The 16,977-nt window shown below is 36.3% G+C and overlaps 1 long non-coding RNA gene across 1 annotated transcript; it reads right to left on the bottom strand.

Annotated features, from left to right (window-relative positions):
* Window positions 1–7,459: 7,459 nt before the first annotated feature.
* Window positions 7,460–10,519, bottom strand: LOC139128796 (uncharacterized). Its single transcript, XR_011551416.1, has 4 exons — window positions 10,491–10,519; window positions 9,554–9,650; window positions 8,826–8,925; window positions 7,460–8,505 (listed from the first exon to the last, which is right to left on the bottom strand). It is a non-coding gene; the product is annotated as an uncharacterized lncRNA (long non-coding RNA).
* Window positions 10,520–16,977: the final 6,458 nt, after the last annotated feature.

Raw genomic sequence — 16,977 nt, 5'->3', positions numbered from 1 at the left:
AAGGCCGCCAACAAAAATAAGTAGCACCTGACACTTTCAAAACGAACGAAACAAAACGGCCCTTTTCAGGGCCAACACATCCTCCAAAAAGAGAACTACCGACAATAAATACCAGTCAAACACACACTCAAATTATAATTATGTGCAGCTAAACGATTAAAATGGCTACGGTTTCTCAGACTGACATGATTTTGCTGCACATTGCGTTATGTTGTGACAGATAATCCTTTTTACTATCACTTAGGGTCAATGTCAAAAGAACGGTGTCGGATACTTTATTTCTAGTCATATAGCCAAATTTACTAACATGACAAAAAGAAAATGACATCGAATAATATCAATCATAAGTGTGGTTTTCTCTCCTTATTTACTGTCAAAAAAACACTAGAAACATTGAATCTCAAGCAGTTTTTTATGTTTTCGTTTCCGGCCTAACGGCCAGTACAGGGCAGATAGGCCTATTCTCTTCCGGGCCACCCCGGCCGCTTCCGCGGACACGACACGGTGCCTTGGGGCAGCTTCTTCAACGTCAACGTTGCACACCCTCTCAAAACCTTGTCACTCACCTATATATTTTTATTGAGTAAATGCGAATGTATTTTCAAAGAGGAGACTCGCAGTCCAGTTGCTGTGATGTACTTAAAGAAAAATTAAGACGTTTACAGGAAAATTCAGTTTAGGCTACCCTGGGCTTTTCCAGTAACCGCGAGTTATTGGTAGAGGTAGCCTGCGGTAACTTATGCACTCAAATACGATCACGGACGTACCACGCACGTACAAATACCACGATAGTAAGCTTACGATGTTGTGTAGGCCGCTGTTTGCATGTTTCATTCACAGCGTTACCGACGAACATATCACTGCACACGGGCACGAGCTTTAATAGGCGGCTTCAAATTGTCCCTTTCCAATGAACGTTAGTGTTGTATTTGTAGTGACATGTGTGGAACCAACTAATTTGCCATGCTTTGTAAAGAGTAAGTGACATGTGTGGAACCAACAAATTTGTCCGCATGCTTTGTAAAGAGTAATTTTAATTCATTGCTCTTGTGTGGGGGGTTGTCAACCTGATGTAATCGCAAATCCTCAGATTTCCATCTGATATAAGTATGTACGTAAACAAGAAAAGTAAACTCATGAATTTTAATAGACGTGGTGGCTATGACCAATTTCAGCCAGATTGGTCACAGCCACCACGTCTAAGTCTGTGTGGGGAAAGTTGTCATGTAGGATCGTAGGTCCATCTTTTCAACAGCTTTAATACTTTGTTGCACTCTGCTCTTGGAGATAATAAAAACCTGTCCCATATTATGTAGTTTAAAAATAAGCAACACAGCTGACATCTTCAGACGATATCATCATTTCGTTCGAAAGTTAAAGCGCCGCTGTGAGTGAGCATTGTTTAATCAGATGACGCTACACACAAGTACATCTTGGAGGCAAGATAGGTTGTTCGATAATATGTCATTAATCACAGTGAACATTGTTCATGCGTATTTGGACAATTCAAGGTCTTATTTTTCATATATAAACATTCTGATCGAGTACGTAATTTCGAAATTACTGAAACCCTAACCTAACCTAACCTTACCCTAACACTAAACGCTTGCACAAATTACGATTATCTGTAAGCATAGTTGCGTCAATTAGCAGCTGGGACGTAAGAATGATTTACAACGTGCATGAACTATACAGTCGCTGTCAATGAGACTACATTTTCTATGGAATCCCGAGTATGTGTTCCATCCTTATTTATACCCTCAGGCGATACTCAGTAGTGTTTGATAAAAGTTGTGACCATGACAGTCGTCTAATGGAAGTGTACACAAGGTTAAAAAGTCACATGGTGCAATAAAAAATATTGATTCATGACGACAGAAGTCGAGCGAAAGCTAACTTCCTGCCAAACCAGTAGCAAGATACTTTTCATGCTAACAGTTCATGCTGAGAAAGTCTGGTTCAAATGTTTTCATGCCATAAAGAAGTGGCCCTGTTTTGCACCGCCCCTTTACCAATAGGGAGCAACATGCATGTTTATTGTCATCTTCTTTATTGTAAGCCTCTTAACATGACGGTAAAATTCAGCAACAGCCCTGTTGTAAATAGAATTATGGTCTTATCATTAGGAACAAATCAATTACTGTCATATCACTTTAATTCCAACAAGTTGTCCTACAATAATTTGTTGAGTCATTGGTTTTTTCCCTCGCGCGTCGTGACCTGTCTCCGAGGATTTTATTGTTAACGATCGTTGTATTGGAAGTCAGTATTCTCATCAGAAACGTAGCACTTGTTGTACTAACATTTTGCTTTCAATATTTGTTTTTTTAAACAGGAATTGCACAGGTCGGTTGAAGTTTATTGTGACTGGCTGACATATTTTCTGCATGATCGCAATGACACAAGTCTCTCAGTAATGTAAGATTTTTGGGATGTTTCAAATATTTTACAACGCTAGAGAATGTTCTATCTACAGGTGTTGTAGTGACGATTGCGTAAACTATTTTCAGCCATTTAGTCTGAAACATTGGAATAACAATATTTTTGTGCATGAAAATGCAAACCATAGGCGACATTGATAGAGCCGGTAACGTGATTAGTGATAAATATTTTGCTCTGCCACCATATTAAGGTGGTTTACATCTGGGACCGCCCTAATCCTTAAGATCGATAGCGGATTCACTTAGCATTCAGAAATCGCAAAATTAGACGGACGCTAAATCCAACGTCAGGTTTTATCAAACTAATGATAGGGCTTGCACTTATTATTGGCCAATGATTAGTAAGAAATAGCGTGACCCGTACTGGAGTCAAAAGTCTGTATAATCAATATAAAGGTGACGCATGTTTATGTAACAATAATACTAATAACCTACCAACCCGTTTGTTTGCAAACCATAAAGATTACTCCTACCTTTCTGCATTTCGTAGACGGTTACGTATTTAGAACATCTGCCAAGACTGTTAATACAGCTGCCTGTTATGAGAAAATAAGTTATGTCGAAATACGTCGTGTTTATCTTGAAAATAAGCAGCGAGGCTGTATGTGGCTTACGTTTTGTTGAAAACTGAATTTCAAGTTCGGACAAGAATACAGACATCAACTATAAAATTGTATGTGTCTGCAACTTTGATATTTAGTGTTTTTAACAAAGGAAATGTCGCGGAGAAGTCTAAAAAGCGGGAAAAATTTAGAAGTTAAAATATTCAATCATGAAAAATGGAAAATTGAGTGGTCTTTTTTAGTTGTTCTGTGTGAATATTATATGATTTGAAATGTTACAGTTATTTATTCTAAAAATGTAAAGTTCTACAGAAAGTAGAGCACCTAAAATCTACGGGTAATTAAATCGGATCGGATGTATTTCCAATATGAGTCAGGGAAATAGCACTCGGACACTTGTACATGATGTATGATCTTTCGATCGATTATATTGACTTTTGCTGGATGCATTTATCTGTCACATGAATAAGTGAAGATTGTCATCTCTTGACCAAAATACGGGGGTCTATCCTTCGTCGTTTTACGTCAAGACAACCCCAAGATGTAATGACATTTGATGAGTCGTACACCACTTACACGTTCATGTTATATCGATAGCAAACAAAAGCTTCCAAAAGTTTTGTCGTGAAGTCAGTGTTTTAATAGACTGCGACATTAATAATCTAAAGAATTAAGTATTACTCCCTAATATTTATCCTCGTTCAATGAAGGAAAATACGAGTGACGTAATGACCGTGTCGCCACGAGTCGAAGAAGAAGCTGTGGTGTCCTATTGACATAGCATGAACGTAGAAAATGAAGGCAAAATGTTAGGAAATAATATATACTTATCACATGCAAAAGCAAAGAATTCTTTTTTTCTAAATACTATGACTTATTCCTCAATAATCTTGCGTTTAAACGCATTGACACTTTTTAGAATAATATCATTACCCAATAGACAAGTTGTCAACATTTATGGTCGTCGCCCGCTTAAGGGAGAAACGCGAATCTTGTATCTGTGTACGGAGCAAACGCCTGATGACCTCACACAATACTTACCTTCCTCGAAGTTACAGACGATTTCAAAGATGGCGTAAGCCTAGAAATTTAACTCAGTCAAAGTAACGTTACTTTTCGAGAACAAAAAAATCGACTGACTCTCGGCGCAAACACTGTATAACGTCACGCCCGACTAACGGTTGCAATGCCAATAGATTCAAAGGTAATGCAACAAGCGTCAAGTTCATTGTTTCCGAAAATTACACACATGATTCCGTAAAATATACATTTTTCATACTCTTATGTTTGCCTACTTCAGATTATTATTGTCTTAGTCTATGTATTGATATTGACTTCATTACACGTCAGACTTTGAGGCTCAGCGTGCCCCCTGGATGACTCCCTTTTGCAGGTGCAGTGCTGAAAGTTTAGGCGCCGGTAAGATCTATGCGGACAAATTTACACAGTGGATGTATTTTGCCAGACTCAAAAAATAATGACTGATTTTTATAAATTTAGACGTCAAAAAAATGTTATCGTCGGAGAAAAACGGGCCACCATTTTGCCTGTTTACATAAACAGCACATCGAAGATCGACACACAAAAAAATTCCTACGCTTCAAACTTGATGACATAGACGCGGCCGTTGTGACGTAAACGATCAGATAATAAATCGTGGTATTTTCTGTTAAGAGACGAAAAACTTGGCTTGTGCATGTGATAGTCCATCGTATTCATACTGACATGACACAGTGGCGCCTCATATAGTATTTCTAATATTGGTTTTTAATTGACTTTAATAGCATACTATAATTATCACCGACTGTATTGCGGACAGATGACGTATACTGAAATACTTCGTACACGTCATCGAAAACAGAAGAGATGTGCAGGTTTTTGGCACGCCGATTATCCGATGTGAAAAGAACACAAGGATGGAGAATTCGTTAAATGGCAGTCATTCTCACCACTCTATTACGTTCAGAATACAAACAGACATAACAGACTACGAAATAGACGCATCAATAACTATAAGAAGAATTACCGGAGAAGTTATTTATCCAGACTTATGATTCGATTAATAAGTAATTTGTTTCCAATCTTATTTAGTGTGGAATTGCACTAACTCACGGCTACACAACCGACTTGGATGTGACTTTCAATGTGCAAATAATGTTAAGATTCTATGGTTCAATTTTTTCATGTTTTGTTTATTCAGTAGGGCGTAAAATAAAGTCAATTGGCTGCAAAAAAATGTTGTGCATTTCGTCTTGTCAGAAAGATCGAATAATCAGAACTTAATGCTGGAAAATATTCAAAATACTAGACATTAAACCAAACGAAGAATGAAAAATAATTGTTGAGTACCTTTGTATTTTTATGTTGTGCATTTTAGAGTGGTAGAGTTGTATTGAAAAGATAAAAACTGAAATAGATCCAGCGGAAGATTTGAACGACTTCTAAATCTGAACATTATTTTGAGGCGAGCGAGAGGAGAACCCCGCAGTTTCGGTGAGGGTAAACTAGCGAATACAAGAGCCTCTTTAGGAGAATGCTCATCATTAGAGAAGCTTATATTCCCTATTTCATATTACACTCTAATTCTAAAGGAAAATAAATAGACAGCCTGAAATACAAAAAAGTATGGTGCTTGATCAGCGCTTTTTAATGCATGTGGCTATTTTATTCTGAGCAGTTACGTAACATACAATTAAGAGCGCTTCAATTGTGTTTCTGTTGAGAAACATTACTGACTTCGAGTTTTGACACCTTCGATTATTGTCGATTGGTTTGAGCTTGGCTTTGAACGTATTTTTTTTGCAAAGATCATTTTTTGCTCGAATCAGATGGAGGGAATATTCTGTTAGAATATACGGAATTATGCGAACCATGAAGGTCGTATCAATGAGCGTGATTTTCTGCACAACTTCATTGAAAACGTTATTTTCCGAATCTATTCAACATTCTAAACCAATTGCAAAAATGTAAAATTAGTTGTTACCTAAGTAGACATTGATCTAAAACCTGTGCCAATTTGTACCGCCCGATATCTTAAGGTAAAAAAAGTTTTCGAAGGAGTTTTCCCATGTGTATTTTTAAAGTCGTCCTGCTTTGTCATATGTACTCATAAATATCCAGTATATCCGTAGATGAAAAACAGAATTTATCGTAACATATAAAGCGGTTTTTGATCGGAATTCCACAACAAAATAAATCAGAAATCTTATATCAACATCAAATTTGGACAACCCCATGGTATGGCTGGCAGTTATCTGTATCTTCATTCCTCTGCAGACATAGTGTGACCAGTACTAGTGCTTCAGAGAAGACTCGTTGATCCATATGCAGAACACAATGATATACATCCTGTTGTAGCTTACTGATTGTCTCTCTGCATGTCTTTCTGTCTCATCAGACATGTTCAATGTTGACTTAAAAATTTAAGAATAAATATATCTTCTCAATCTTTGCTTTGTCTCATATTGAACCGTTTTGTCAACCTGTTTTTAAAACCAGTGCTATCGAATACATTAGGCTGTTTCATTCTCTCGAAATAAAAACATTGCATTCATATATACATGTACTTATTCTCTGAAGCGTTTTGTCGAGACCGATTTTACATCGATTTAGCGACATTAGCGACATATGCTGCTGGCAGTGTATCTATCTATCAATGTATGCACCCATTACTCGGGAATTATGCTAGTTTTCACACTTTCGTCCTCGCAGGATGGATTCAAACCTTGGGGTAGTTGCTTTACCTAGGCTCTAGGTCAGGAACTGCCCATTTCATTTCGCTTGCTTGACTGGAGGGCCCTCTGCAAATTTTGTACTTGTAGTCATGTTTTAAAATAACTTTACTTGGATTCACAGCATAGTAATAGCTTGCTGGAGAAGTTTTGATGTTATAATATGCATTTGTAGTTTCCTGTGGGTTGCTTCTTTATTCATAAGAAAACTATGTCACCTTATCATCAATACACGTGTGTTAACAAATTATATTTTTTATCAATATTGAATCACGAGATCAGTCAAATTCATGAGCAGTCGGTAATATTATATGCCGGTACAATATATTGGGAACTGTTGATTATCAATTAAATTATTGTAAGAGATTTGCATTTGAAAGGCAGCATCTATGGTTTGCTTAACCTTAAATTTTATATGTACATTGGTTATTGATAAAAAAAGGTTATTATACAATAGCATACATGCAAAATATATTTTCACCATATCTTGGTTACATCCATTTGATATAATGTTTAAAATACATGCGACTTAAATGACCAATAATATGATAAACTAATGATTTGATTTGAGGAAGAAGGTCAATTTATGAAACAGAACATATCCTGTCGACGGAGATCTTGAGAGCAAACAAAACATGTAGACGTTGTGGGTAAAATGGATAATAAAGAATGATATAACTTCTACGCGAAATTTTCAGTACCCCAGCATTGCAAGATAAAACGTGAGTATTGAACAATTTGATATGTATATATCTTTTATGGACAGGTTATAATTTGATTTAATCGCAAAATACAGGAGCATTTAATTAGTAAAACATGCACGTATCGTTGAAAAGGTGTTTGTATCATTTTTTTATTCAAAATGATCTTACAGATGTATAAAAATGATGGCTGACTTCCGATATGAGACAATGGCTTTGAGATTCTTGCTTCATATATTATCAATATGCTGACGAATATTGTTTGTAGTAAGATCAACCACAAATATTTTGAAGAGGTCTTCGTATTTTGCTTACACAAATAAAGATAACATAAAAAACCTTACAATTGTCTACATAAAAAATGAACAACTGTTTTTTCAGTGCTCATTTAGCAAGTTATACTGAAAATTACTTCCTAGAATAACTATTTCAACAATGCGGTGTGACTATAGCCATGTATTCATGTTATCCATTTTATCCGGTTTTTTTAAACATCAATTAAAAGTAATCTAACAAATGTGTTCACAGATTGAAGAAGAAACTGTTAGTATCCTGCTAGCATGCTACCGCCACATCAAACTTTAATTTATGTGCTATCTTACTTATCGGTATCACGAATGCTCTTGTCTCTCTTAGTTTATTTTTGAAAGTGCCCGATATTCACGACATTGTTTATAAATGGCAAATATTTACATGATAGAGTTTCATTGTTTATAAATAATTCGGCATGTAGGGGTTGTTATTGACTTAAATAGGAAGTGTGCCTTTGCAGTGTGGTTTTTTCTAACTTTGTAAGTTTTAATTTGGTCGATTTCCTTGCGAAATGGAAATATAATTTGTGATTTAGAAGTTGTTGCAAAAAATACCAGATATTAGAAACATTTCTAGCAACATAGCTGACAACATATATCCTTTCGAATGAGACTCTTTAGGTAATAGAAGATAAAATCACAAACTTAAATGAAATTTGAAAAGTGTGCAGAAAGTACATTTTTACATTAGAGATCGTTCGACGTCATTTGCTTGCCGGTGGTTTCTTCGCAGCGTACGTGGAACAGGTCAAGTATTCCTAAAATTAAAACAAGATACTGCAGATATGATTTCGAAGTAAAAAGTTAAATAAAGTAATTTAATAATGTAAACAGTTTACATAAAATTTAATTTTTTGGGATAAAGATTAATTAATACGCATAACAGAATCAAATTAGACATACCAGCAAATAAAGACATCAACAACAATCATCATCATCAACACTATTGTCTGCACTGTCCTCATGATAGTTTTTATCCTCTTATGTTACAGCTTTCGTCGACAAATACGTTTGTGGATAGACATTTGTGCTTATTACTAGCACAGCATCACAACAATAGCTCGTAAAGCTGTTACACCTCACAATGCCCACTTATGTTCTTCAACTCTTGGAGGATAGATTGGAGAGATGGACGTAAACCTGGACTCCACTTCCAACATGACAACATCATTTCATATCTGTTTGAGAAATGTGCATAACATATTTTTTTATAAAATTGATTAATCACTAGGCCAGAAAGAAAAAAAATTGTTCATCGGAATCGTTGCTTCTACTTTGCCCGAGTTGGATTTTTTGATTTCGGCAAATTCATTCTTCTGCATTGCAAATACTTTAGTATCGCCGCTGGCGGCGCCCAACACTTCGTCGGGTTTTTGCGGGCATGTGGGATTCTGAATAGATTTCCGACGTGCTCTGTCAACACGTTGTTGACAGAGCACAATTAATTCTAAAGATGCTATTCAATGCTTGTCCTGAGAAAACTTTTTCCGATCTTTTTACCAAGATCGTGACAGCAGACGATGGTGTCACTGTATCTTGTCTGAGATATTTCTGGTCAGGCTGAAAAGGGAAACAGATTATGTTGCCTTGTCTGCATCCCGGCAAAAAAGTCCGAGGGATTGTGGTTACCTTTGGCCTATAAAAAAACAATAGAAATCATTCGCTCACCGCTCCTTAACTTTGGTAAATAAACCCCGATCAACAAGGTTTGGTTTTTCTCTAGCCTTGGGCAATGTATAGCAAAAAAAAAAGCAAAAAAACCCAAAACATTTATTTATTTATTTATTTTTTATTTATTGTTCTTACATGCTGTCTTCACAACAATCCGGCCTAATCATGCGATGTCCTTTTCCTAGTAATTGTAGGAGATCACTTTGGGGTGTATTCTTGTAAGGATATCGACCTACAATCGAAAAGAAATATAAAGAGATATGTATAATCAATCTTGCCGTCGAAGAGATTTCCCATTGAGTAATTTGTGATAAACTATCACTTAGTTGTTGGAAATGAAAGGTAGTTTTTTATAAGATCGCTTTAGACATGTTCAACCCACTTGTCGGCATAACTCTCACATGCATCAAATAAATGTTTAAAGAACATCATTGATACGTTATAATAGGGCAATAGAGGATAGAGTAAACGTATAAGACTCATAAGTTTCAGAATAACCGTTTCAGTTAATTTTGTAATGATAATTTGTAAAATAACACTGGGAAGCCTATGTCAGATGAGCCTTTCCCCGTTAAGTCCCCTATTGCGCGTGTATGCTGCTACTTTGAAAGTTTCGAGAAAGAGTGAGAAGTAGTATTGTTATTTCGCTAACTTCATCACTGACCTGCCACCAACGATCCCAACTCCCCTGCAATTAGGCATTGCCAAACTTAACAATATCAATGAAGCTTAGACAGACTTTTCTTTGCCATGCGTTTGATTAATTAGAATATTGTGTATGATGGTTTGGTGCTGTAAATCTCTATGCTATTCCGATGTGCAAGCGTCCTTAATTCTACGGATGGGAAGATTTTTCACAAAAAACAAAGGCGGAATAAATCGGTAGACCATATCTGTAAAACTTGCAGAGTATCTTACTAATGTCACAGTAGTCACCGCCAGACCAAAATGCTCAAAATATTACAAACTATCGGATCGGCGCACTAATAAATAAAAAAAACGTGACGCATGAAACTATATGTTTTGTATTCAGAACGGTAGAACGTGATTCCTATAACCACTGATTTGTTACCTAGAGAGAATATCTCCCAAAAAACCACATTTATAAATGCATAAATGTATAAATAAATAAATAAATAAATAAATAAATAAACAAATAAATAAATAAATAAATAAATAAATAAATAAATAAATAAATAAATAAATAAATAAATAAATAAATAAATAAATAAATAAATAAATAAATAAATCACCTTATTTGCTTCAAAAAACGTTTCGTCACTCATCACACCACTGGCGTAGCTGAAGTTCGATATCTTGCAGACACCTCCTTCACATACCAACACATGTTTAGCTGCCAGGTATCGATGTATTATATTTTATGTGATACAATAAAAATTTGCTTATTTGTTCGAGTTAATAATTTGCCTTCAATTTAAATACACATATCCTTTAAAATATTTTGAGGTCGGAATTTGTTGGCCGCCGCCGATCACAGATTTTAAGCAAAACAGATAGCCTCCTTTGCAGTTTATATCCTGTTTTGTTTTGTTTTGTTTTTACTGTTCATTTTTAGGTACACATTCATAGTGTAAAATAACTTTATCAATTTGTTGCCATCGATCTTCCATCCAATGTTTAAGACGTAGAGTTTATCTTTCACATTGCACTTCCTACAGTCCTAGTGTTATTATAGTGATTCTCAAAATGTCTTGGAATTACAAGTATATAGGTGATTAGAAAAAAACCTTTCTGGCGATAGAAAATGAAGCCACCTCCATTCTCTACAAACGTTTTCCTTCGATAAATTTTGCAACAATTTAACCCAATACGACATTCACTGTACCATAGTCAACATGTCAGTGTAGGCGCGCTCCCATTGAAAACTCACCCATTCACTGGCTGTTTGAACATCATTATATTCCCTTTATCACATCCCCGTCGATCAAACTACACAGAACAATAACGATAGCTTTTTTTCTCGGTACAGTGTGTACAAATCAGTACAACGATTGGTGTTCCTACACTTAACAATTTCTGTGAGTGAGAACAGTGGGCGTCGTATTGGGTCAAATTGCTGCAAAATCTATCAAAGAAGAACGTTTGCAATGGGTGCAGTTGGAGTTATTTTCTTTAGCCCAAATGTTTTTCTAACCACCCTAGTAAGTTGTAATTTTAATCTATTTTGAAATTCACTGTACCTTGTTTCTTTGTAAATGTTTCGTCCCACTGGCGACGTCTGTAGCAAATGCCAACGTTTTTCTTCTTGCAGACTCGTGTTTACCGAGTGTTAAACGTTCACGATTATCTTCAAGGTAATTCTTCAAATTACCATACGATGCGTACTCAATAATTAAAAGAATTGGACCTACGTAATTGTAAATATTATATCGTCCTTTCAGAGATTTTTAACCCAGATAATGGGAAATACGACTTGCATGTATGTTTTGTGAATGAATATACTGCAAAAGTACGGTAATCTATAACATATTGCTTCGAATTTCAGGATCTGATGACTCTGTGTGAGCAAATCAATTATAACTGTTATTGGACAGTTTGGGTACTTACAGAATATAGTAAAGTAGGATTTTTACTATACAGTAGTAAATAAAAAATTAAGCTATGGCATTTACTATGTCATTGAAGTTGGTTGTTGCTAAAGGCTCTGTCACACTTTCATGATTTCGCCAGCGTATGCCGACGTACGAAAACTTTGGTGAATACGCTGGCGTACGTCAAACACGTGATGGGTAAGTTTTGTATAAGTTGAACGCACGCTGAATTATGATGAAAAGAAGTACAACGTAGTATGGCGAGGTCGTCGACAAATTTATGCAGGTACAAACTTTTCCACGTATACCTCCGTATGGCTCATACGTTCGGCACACTCGGGCCTTAAGTTAAGCGCTCGTTGACACACGTTGACACACGTACGTTACTAAAGTTACTTATACTTCGAAATAGCGATCTTTCACGAACGAACGTGAAAAAAGAACGAGAACGTCGTATTTCCAAGTATGCCATTGCACGCTATTCGACACATTTGCATGTCTCGTCGCCAAATCTACGTCATCGGACTGAAGACTAATTAATTAGTAGCCAACGAGGACTCGTCAGTTCCTTTCGTCGTCTTTCGTCATATTATAACATTAAGATACTGCTCACTCAGTATTGCCGCCACGGTAGCAGCTGATACATGCCTTCCAACCAGTAATAGTTACGTATATAGCAAATGTACGGTAGGACTTTGAGCTTGCCTGTCCAACTCGGGTGACAAACAGAAGACCTTTAATCCCCCAAGGTGTGAATGTTCCATTGTTATGTTTATCTTATCCAGCTGGTGCCATTGTAGTGCCATTGTAGGAAAGGCAGGTCTATGAAATTGATCCTCTGATAACTAAGTAGGGAAGCAGGGTATTCCCGTAAAGGTATTCCTAAATTAATGAAGCTTTCCCGTTATGTCGTGTTCTTACAATTCTAGGTCTAGTCAGTATGATAGCATGTAGGCGTTACAAAGTATTGTGGGCTACGCAATCTGTTTAACTTGAGTCGCCCCTTGATATATTCACGTCGCTTGTAGTGGTAAGCCACTATGTCTCCTGAAAATTATGTTGCATATCTATCTCTTATTTTAAATCAAATTATAAAAATAAGATGTATTTATTCAGTGCAATAAGGGATGTTTTTTGGTTCGGTGGTCGGTCGGTCTATCGGAAGAGGAAAAAAAAGAAAGAAAATTCATTGAATAGCCCAATTTTGTAATCAAAGCAATACAATGAAATTATCTTGTGAAAGCGTTACAGTCGCGTTGCTTGGCCGTTCACAATCACTTGACGTTATGAATATTCTCTGGGACGGGTTTAGGCAATTGTGTCTCGAACTGTCACAAGAAGCATTCCATGCTGTCTGTTTTGCGGCAAAAGTCCACTTACTCTGTTCTTTACTACTTTTATTGCTGTCATTTAAAATAAAATGTACTACATACGACATTCTCGCTATCATGAAGTGAGCACCAAACTAATCTGTGACACCGGGGGAATATCATAAAAGCGAAGTCTGGCTTTTCCTGTCATTTAAACAACAAGAGACAATTTCAGTTGCTCCTGAGAATCGGCACAGAAATGGCATTGGATATTTGCTACCGTTGATCCATGCCTGTAATTGCCGATGTGTGTGCCTTTCTCGCTCAACGCCACATCAACTTAATATGAAGTCTACGCTTGGGAGAATCCCAGAATATTTTGTTAAATCAACCAGGCCAGTTTGCCTGGTTACTTCATATAAGGGAATGAAAATCACTGTTACTATAACGATACATTTTGCGCGCACTTAGTGTTTTATCTCAGTAAAAACGAATGAAGAGGCGAACGGAGGAGAAAAACTGGGAGAGACAATGAATCGAGAGGCGACGGCATTTTGTCATATTTGACCAGCTTATCTGCCGCTCCTTAACGAGGACCATGCATTTTTCATGAAGGATGCGTAGCCCTCGCTATCGATTTGACCAACTTCTTGTGAATGCCCCTAACGATGTTCAACGAACTGCTAGCCAGGGTGGGTCCGAGGATAACCAAGCAGGACACATTCAACAGGGACCCGTTTCAGCCTTGCTTGAAGCTGGCCCTGACTGTGCGTCACCATGCCGCGTGCTATGCATGAGTTCGACTATAAATTGAATTATCGTAAGGCATAAGTTGTAACAGCCGGCAACAAGCTAAGCATACGTTTGTATAAGTTATCTATAAGTTATTGAAACCTTCAATATACGTCACTAATACGTTATGTATACGTCAAAATACGCTATGTATACACCAACAATTGACATTACTTCGAAAGGTTCAGCGTGTGGCAGCGTTTTAGAGACATTTTGATCGCCGGCATACGCTTGCTAAATCAAGGTGTGACAATGCCTTAAGGGACATATACTATCAAATAAGGCAGCCAGTATGTATAAAACAGTGGCTCCACTAAAGTCCTACGTCTGTTTATCTCAACATAATTTAGTTGTTTCTTTGTACAAAAAAAACCGGATTATTCGTGCTCCAAACGTTACAGATGGGGGTACCTTATGCATACATTGCATTTCGTACTGTGTATATCGTATTGTATTAGTGGATATCTTATCAGCTTCTTTCTCTTTAAAATGTTTGTTAAAAATTCATCACTTCAAACTGTTTGCTGATTTAATCAATAAATAGGAAAAAGGTTTTCGGACACTTGAATAGCCAAATGAACTTAACATTTCAGCACTTCTTACCTATCTTAGTTTTGATTGCATATTTTTATTGGTATGGTGTATGTTTCCCCTGAAGGTTCTTCAATATACAATGTAGGAGAACAAAATGGAATTTTACGGTTAGAAAGTTATTTAGAAGATCTTTTTGCTAGTTTTGTCAATTTTGATTTAATTTTAGCAGGAGATTTTAACGCACGCACAGCAAACCAGGAAGATTTCATTGTTCAACAACATGATGACAAAGACCCTTTTCTATCACTGAATTTAGATATTGATGATTTTGACAGGGCACGAAACTCAAAAGACGAAGTGGTCAACAACTTTGGTAGAAGTTTATTGGAATGTTGCTGTACGTATAATTTACATATTTTGAATGGTCGCTTTGAAGGCGATAATGAGAGCAAATTTACATGTGTTACAAACCAAGGTTGTAGTGTTGTGGACTACATGATTGTCAACAGTAGTATGTTTGAATATATTCAAAATTTTAATGTTGGGTCTTTTGATTTTTCTGATCATTTTCCCATACAATGTGAATTTCACTTTCCTGAAGGTGTTAATGTATCCAGTAACACACCAGTTAAAGAGTCAGTTGTTACACCTTACTACAAATATGTATGGAATGGCGATCAGATTGATTTCTTCTTGGGAAAGTTACAAGACGACGGTACAGCCACTTTACTAAGAGAGTTTAATGATCAAATTCATCAGTTTAATGTTGATGAAGCCTTGCGTGTTTTCAACACCATTATTTCCAGGGCCAGTGAATTCATGAAAATTAAAGCTGGAGGTTCCAAGTGTGGAATGTCAAAACCCTGGTGGGATGAGGAATGCAGTGAAAAGAGACAAGAGAAATTCAGATTATTACGTAATTTTCGCCTTTCAAACAAACCCGAGGATTTTGAGAATTACAAAAGAGCCAGAAGTAAATTTAAATATCTCTGTAAAGAAAAGTTGTCAAGTTATCAAGAAGATCAGAAACAAAAGATGATAAATCTTTGTAATGACCCCCAACAATTTTGGGCTGTCATTAAAAAGTTACGCGGTAGTGCTGGGGGAAGTTTACAAGCTGAAATTTGTCCTTCAGAATGGTTTGATTACTTTAAGAATCTGTTAAATGTGCGAAATATTACATCTAATGATAGTGATTTCAGAAATAGAGTGAGATCAGAGTTAAGTGATCATGACAACCACTGTTTACTATGTACAGAAAATCAACCTGTATTGGTCAATGATACAATATCTGTTGAGGAAGTCCATGACGTCATCAAGAGCTCAAGTAACAAGAAAGCCCCCGGCCCTGACGGTTTTGTTTCTGAATTTTTAAATATTCCATTGACATTGTGTCGCCATTATTGTGTAAACTTTTTAATGTTATTTTCGACGTTGGACAATATCCACAGGAATGGTGTAAAGGTATTATTTTTCCGTTACATAAAAAAGGTTCACTTCTTGATGTAAACAACTACAGAGGTATTTCGTTGCTTTCAGTTTGCAGTAAATTTTTTACAAAGATCCTGAATCAAAGGCTTGTCAAATGGGCAAATGAGAATCAAATTATTGTAGAAGCTCAAGCGGGTTTCCGTAAAGGTTACTCTACTGTAGATAACATTTTTTCTTTACAATCCCTTGTTCAAAAAATTTATCTGCAAAAGGTGGTCGTTTATATATAGTCTTTATGATTTTTCTAAAGCTTTCGATAGAGTAAATCATGAGTATTTATGGCACAGATTAATTTCATATGGTTTGCACGGTAAGATATTGGAAATGTTAAGATCAATGTATTCACAACTCGAATCATGTGTACGATGTAAAGATGGGTTAACTGAGTATTTTAATTGTACAGTTGGCACCAGGCAAGGTTGCATGTTAAGCCCTTTTTTATTTTCGTTATTTATTAATGAGCTGTCACAATACATGTATGACACACAATCAGCTGGTATTTATGTAAATGAGAATTTTCCATCAATCAGCTTGTTAATGTACGCTGATGACGTAGCTGATGTAGCTGACTTACCGATAGCACTGCAACGAAAACTGAATCACCTGGAAAAATTTGTAAAGATTGGGAAATGGATGTAAATCTCAAAAAATCAAAAGTTATTGTATTTAGAAATGGAGGTTACCTTAGGAGGTATGAAAAATGGTTTTTCAGTGGCGAAAGAGTTGAAACTGTAAGTTATTACAACTACTTGGTTTAATTTTTTCATCTAGATTGTCATGGTCGCCAGCAAAATTAACCTGGCTGCGAAGGGCTCTAAAGCGCTTTTTTCATTAAAAACAGCAATTAGAAAACTAGGAGGGATGTCAGTGGAAAAGCTTT

Source organism: Ptychodera flava, unplaced genomic scaffold, assembly GCF_041260155.1.
Source record: "Ptychodera flava strain L36383 unplaced genomic scaffold, AS_Pfla_20210202 Scaffold_70__1_contigs__length_633064_pilon, whole genome shotgun sequence".
Taxonomy (NCBI): Eukaryota; Metazoa; Hemichordata; class Enteropneusta; family Ptychoderidae; genus Ptychodera; species Ptychodera flava.
The sequence above is the reverse complement of the archived record's forward strand: the minus strand, read 5'-3'. Positions and strand labels throughout refer to the sequence as shown.